This window comes from Diplotaxodon limnothrissa, linkage group LG3 (genome assembly GCF_057381915.1).
Source record: "Diplotaxodon limnothrissa isolate DT_005_m linkage group LG3, D_limnothrissa_male_GT1.1, whole genome shotgun sequence".
Taxonomy (NCBI): Eukaryota; Metazoa; Chordata; class Actinopteri; order Cichliformes; family Cichlidae; genus Diplotaxodon; species Diplotaxodon limnothrissa.
In genome coordinates, this window is record NC_140598.1 from 38,419,221 (window position 1) to 38,425,757 (window position 6,537).

General features: G+C 48.9%; 1 pseudogene; it reads left to right on the forward strand.

The window, feature by feature from the left end:
- Positions 1-1,322: 1,322 nt before the first annotated feature.
- LOC146635755 (uncharacterized) lies at positions 1,323-6,537 on the forward strand (annotated as a pseudogene).

The following is a 6,537-nucleotide window of genomic DNA, read 5'->3' on the forward strand; positions in this document are numbered from 1 at the left end:
CCAGCGCCCTCACGCTCCGGAGGCACGGAAGAGCTAACCTGTCCACCTGCTAATTCGCCAGCCCATCCATCTCCTCACTCAGCTTTCCATGCCCTAGCACTATCTCTAGTTAGGCTAGCTGACCTGTCCCCTGCTCAGGCACCAGCCTTACTAGCCCAAGCTGCAGCTTTATCCCCCTCACTAGCTCAGTCTTTAGCTCAGCCATTAGCCGTACCAACCTCAGCTCAGCCATTAGCCTCACCGACCTCTGTTTATCCATTAGTCTCCTCAGTCCAGTCAGTTCACTCCCCTGCTGTTCAGCCTTCACTCCAGTCCCCTGTAGTCCAGTCTCCTGCCCTCCAGTCCCCTGTAGGTCAGTCTCCTCCTGTCCTCCAGTCTACTCTAGTTCAGTCTCCTCCTGTCCTCCAGTCTACTCTAGTTCAGTCTCCTCCTGTCCTCCAGTCTACTCTAGTTCAGTCTCCTGTCCTCCAGTCCCCTCCAGTTCAGTCTTCTGTCCTCCAGTCCCCTGTCCAGTCAGTCCAGTCTGCCCCTGTCCAGTCAGTCCAGTCAGTCCAGTCTGCCCCTGTCCAGTCTGCTCCCGTCCAGTCAGTCCAGTCGCCTCCCGTCCGGCCACCTGTAGCTCAGTCGCCCATTCTCCCGCCGTCTGTAGTCCAGTCTTCTGTAGTCCAGTTACTCATTCACCATCCTGTTCAGTTCCCTGACCTGCAGCCACAGCATCCAGAGCCAGCTGCGAGCTCTCCCGCTCCTCAGCCAGGGGTTTCCGCGCCCGCTGGCCCGGCCGCTCCTCAGCCGACTATTTCTGGATACCGCGGTGTGTGCCGCTGCTCCACTTGGGAGAAAGAAAAAGAGAGAAGCTGACTCTGCGACGCGAATGGACTCTGTGGATCTGTTGTTTTTACGTGTTGTTGGTTTCTTCTTCTAAGGATTAATTCTTCTGTGGAGAGCCTGGACATGAACATTTCTGCTGGCTTTTCATTCCCCTTTCCCTCTGCTGAGACTAGACTGACTGTAGCACATGTGAGTGATAACTTGGCCGACTACAACTGTTGGTGCTGGTCTTCGGCTCAGTATAACGAAACGATTTAGAACTAATCTTGGATTGAGCTCTAGTGTTGCAGACATGCTATTGTAATAACATGGTTGTGATCACTCCAGTCTAATTTCAGTTGTTGGGCGAAATTTTATTTGTGGTTTTTCTAAATTTAATCTTGAATGGCATTTTTGCAGTTTTGTCTTTCTAGTCTGACCTAACTGACTCTTTTACTGCTATATCAATAACTGCGCTGTGCCCTGAAGCGGCTTAATTTTTTTTTGAAATCGCAATGGCACACTACCCAGACGACTCTGACTCAGACATGGAACTTAACTCGCTACCTATGTGCCAGATAGTTGAAAATGTGACTCCTAGCCTTAGCCAACAAGTGGTGGAGTTAAGAACTGAGGTGAATAAGCTTAGTGATTGTTTACATGACTCACTGAACATACAGCAGAGTTTAATAAAGCAGTGGGACCAACTCACAACGGGGACCTCTCCCCCTCCTGCAGTCCCACAGTCTCCTGTTTTCCCAATGGCCACATCGACACCTCATGTTCCTGCTAGGGACAAAACTGAACCCACCAACAGTACCAATCCATTCCTGCCCAGCAACCTATTTCAACCTACAAATCCTTTCCTCCCATCTCACTCACTCGAGCTCAGCAGCACTTCCAGAGTGATTGCGGCAGCTTTACATCACGCCAAACTGGAGCCTCCTGTGTATGCTGGGGACGGCAAAGTGCAACCTGAGGACTGGTTAAATGCAGTTTGCACAGATGTCACAGGGTGGAAAGGGACAAGTTATCTAAGTTTTTCTACTATGCATGTTTTGCTGTGTTTTACCTTTTTAATATTTTAATATTGTACACTGGCTTATTTTTGAGTTTTACTGCATGTTTTAATGGTATTTATTTGGTGACTTGTCCTGGAAAAACTCCGCCCCTACCTGATAATAAACTGATCACACCTGCGAGAGATCCCAGAGAGGCCAATAAGAGGGCCTGACAGACCACAGGAAGCAGTTCGACCGAGAGGCTAGAGAGACGGCCAGGAGTAAGTGGTGTCAGGCGGCAGCGCCTGCAAGCCGAAGGGGCTGGTGGAGCTGGGCGTTAGGGGAGGACAGAACACCAGCGCGCAGAGGACCAGCGCACAGGGCACCAGTGCAGAGAGTGACAGTACCAGCGGGGAGAGCGGAGACAGCACCAGCGGAAGGCACGGGACGGTTGTGTGGCTTTGCAGTTTTAAAGAAGCGGCGGGCGGAGTTGAGAGCTCTGCCCACCCGGGGTAAGTCTTCGACTTATCCCCTTTTATTGAATAAAAACTGCCGGAAGAATAGTGACTGCCGCTCCTCCCTTTCTCTAGCATATCAAGACGCGAATGCGGAAAGGAAGGAGAGGACTCCGCTGGGTTTCCCTTTTACTTCGCTGGATTTCTTCACTCCCTGGGACTTTTATGCCGTGGTGGATCCCACTGGACTTTTAATGTTGTGTTTTATTGATTTTTATTGTGTTATCCCTTGGCCAAGGTTGTTTTAATTCATTTTACATTTTTAACTATTTAAATATAATAAATTATATTTTTAATTCTACAGTTTTTTTATCATGTGCTTTCCCTTGGCGGCTCCACTGCTCTGCCCGCTTTAAGGAAGGTTTCCTTCCTTTTAAAAAAACACAAACCACCTTGGAAATAAAATCAGCCTTTCCGCTCCGTTACACATACAAAGCCTCATTGAATCTAACCGATGGGCAATTGCTAAACGAACTGCCACACTTTCTTGCAAAAGAGCCCGGGAAATGGTTCAAGGCATTGAGCTCCCACATCACATCATGGGCTCAATTCTGTCAACTGTTTAAGACCGTTTTTCTACCCTCCGACAGCCAAGAACGCATTCTGAGAGGAATTTTGGATCGTGTTCAGGCTCAGGACGAACCGCTCCCAACCTTTGTTGCCCACATGTTGAGTGAGTTTGACAAACTGAAGAGTCCTCCACCTGAAAAAGACAGAATCGACCTAATTAGTAAACATGCTCTTGAAAAATACAGAGTTGCCCTGTATGGCGCTAATGTCACTTCTGTAATGGACCTGCTGCTACGTGCTCATGAGCTTCACTCAGTGCTTAGACCACAAAGACCACAGCCTGCTTTATGTGGCAAAGACAACTATAAGCCTGAACCGTACTGCTTCAAATGCTCTCAGTCACTACACGCACCTGCCCAAACTGTAACACCCAACCTCATTTGCCACAACGAGCCTCAAACACCACTAGGCATGGCCCAGTCCAGCCATTGCCGGCACCTGGCCCCTCTGACCCTGGCCATGAAAAGGTGGAATTAAGCAGCACCACATCCCAGCCACAATACAGGCAGTCGGGAAACTACAGGGGGGGGAGGACATTTCACAGAGGCCAACCTTCCCCCAGTTACTATTGGAGCCTCACACGCCTGATTCACCACAGGGTGGACACAGTCTTGGACAGTTGGAAGACAATTTTTCACAAGTCCACTGGAATACCCCACTAAGAACAAAAGTGAACTTCAATGCTTCATCTGTGGATGCTACCCTCGACACGGGTGCTTCCCTCTCGGCTGTACGAACAGATCTCATTCAAGTAAATGACTCTTACCCTAGAAACACAAGTGAGTGGAATGGTCCTGCAGTTAACCTCACCAATAATGCTCCCTGTATCCCTGAGGGTGTTATTTGGCTCAATATTGGATTCATGAACAAGAGCTTTTACCGGCATTTTGCAATAATACCGGATTTGTCCTCTCCTTTCATTCTGGGAATGGATTTTATGGCAAGAGCTTCTGTTTCTATTCACATTCCCACTAGAACAGTCTACATGGGCAGCTCCTGTAGTCATTGTAAATAGAGCGGCCGCAGAACCAAGGTTTTGTGTGGACTTTCGAGGGCTCAACCAAGTTACCCGAAAAGACTCTTATCCCCTGCCTCGTGTAGATGAGTCTTTGGACTTTCTGGCACGGGGAAAGTTTGTCCCCACATTGGACTTAGCGCGAGGCTATTGGCAGGTTGCTGTAGCAGAGGACTCAAAGCCTAAAACTGCCTTCATCTCTCACTCTGCAACGCACCTGCAACTTTTCAGAGACTCACGAACTCTGTGAGGACCATGTCACATCAGCCCTGATCCTGTCATTTCCAGACTTCAACCGTTCCTTTTCCATTCACGCCGATGCATGTGACATTGGTCTTGGGCAGTGTTGATGCAAAAGGATGACAAGGGTCGTGAGTATGTTATGACTTTTGCTAGTTGCTCCCTTCACAAAGCTGAACTCCCCTACTGCACTTCAGAGAAGGAGTGCCTTGCTGTGATATGGGCTCTGGAACACTTCCGCCCATATGTTGAAGGTGTTCATGTTACCATCTTCACTGACCACAACAGTCTCAGGTGGCTCATATCTCGTCAAACCCAACGGGCCGACTCGCCCGCTGGTCACTTCGTTTGCAGTACTTTGATTTCACAATAGTGCACAAACCTGGTGCACGAAACAAAGTTCCCGATGCACTGTCACACAACCCTGTCATGAATCGCTGTGCGGCAGGCGGGAGTTGGACCCAAAATGCAGGACTCACAGACTCGAGGGAATGAACTCAAAACACAGCTTTATTTGCTGGTAAAACAAACATACAAACTAAACTAAACTGGGAAGCCACAAACTAAGAACTACAGCGAGACACAGGGAGATCCACACACAGCATGAGGGACGACGTCACGCTGAACAGAGGGAGACGCAGACAGAAATACACAGAGGGTTAACGAGGAAAGTGGGAACACACGGGGAACACAGGTGACACTGATAATCATAACGAGACAGGGCGGGGTGAACTGAACATGACATGTACGGGCGTGAGAGTCACAAAGTAAACAGGAAGTGCACAGAGGTTCAGACAGGAGGAGAGAGAGCACGGGGAAAACACAGACATAACGGGCTGGGGAAACATGAAACAACCACAAAGGGAGACGAGGGCTCATAAATACATAGAGGGCACACAGGGGGAAGAGAGAGCACGGGGAGAACTTAGACATAATGGGCAGGGGAAACATGGAATAAAACATAAGGAGAGACGAGGGCTCACAGATACATAGAGGGGCACACAGGGGGTAAAAGCCATGAAGGGAAAACACTTAGGGAACAACACAACAGGGCAACTCAGAAAACATGGCCTAAGCAAGGAACAAAATACAAACATACAAGGAAACTAAGAACACTGGGCCAACATGGCCCAGGACCATGACAAACCCTTTGCCTCTGACCTGTGACAGGCTGACTGATCTTTTACCAGATCATGCTGTCATGGGCAGCCTGGACATTCGTACTCTACCCCCCGTCATTCTGGCTGATCGTTCACAATTGAGACAGCTGCAGTTAGACGATCATGTCACAGGTCCACTCCTCAGAGACATTGAAGCAGACTCTCTGAACAGCTGGGACAATGCCACCTTGTTACAGTATGTTGTGTATGACTCTCTTTTGTATCACAGAGAACCCAAGTCCACGTCATGCTCAGTGTGCCAACTCACCAAGCCAAGTCAGAAAAAAGCAGCTGGTCTTATGGTTCCCATTGTCCCTCAGAAACCCTGGGAGTATGTGGGTGTGGATTTTGTTGGGCCACTTCCCTGCACCCCCACTGGTAATGCATATTTGATCGTGTTTGTTGACTATTTGACTAAGTGGGTTGAAGCCAGTGCTGTCAAAGAAGCTACCTCTCAGGTAGCAGCTGATAAATTCGTCACTGACATTTTTGCTAGACATGGTACACCCACTTACCTGATTTCTGACAGAGGGTCTCCTTTTGTGAGTGAGCTTTTTGAACATGTTGTTTCTGCCTTAGGCTCGGTGCACAGACTCACTACGGCATATCACCCTCAGACAAATGCTACTGAACGCGTCAACCGGACTCTGAAAACTGCAATCCAAGCTTATGTAGGTGATAAGCACACATCATGGGACAAGTTTCTCCCTCAGATTTGCTTTGCTCTGCGTACCTCCCCCCATGACAGTACAGGTATGACTCCTGCCATGATGCTTTATGGTCGTGAGTTAGACACCCCGCTTGACCTTATCACTCAGCCTTCTACAGCAGGTGTTGATGAACCGGGTGTGCCTTACCCTGAGACTCTGAGAGCCTCCCTGCAGGAAGCTCACGACCACGCCAGAGCAGCTTTGGACTATAGCCATGACAGACAAAAACATTACTATGACTTGAGACATCGACATGCCACGTTTCGTGTTGGTGACCTTGTGAAAGTTAAGACGCACCCCAGGTCAGACGCTCAGTCTAACTTTACTGCTAAACTTGCACCACTGTTTGAGGGACCATTGCGTGTATCTCAAAGACTCAGTGATGTTAATTACAGGCTCACTTGGGTGGATGCAGGTGTTTATCATGTTGTGAACATGCAGTCCATACCTGGGACTCTCTCACTTCCAAAGAACATTCTGTTTCATCGCCTGCTGGGAGAGAGACCGCAGAGGATCTGA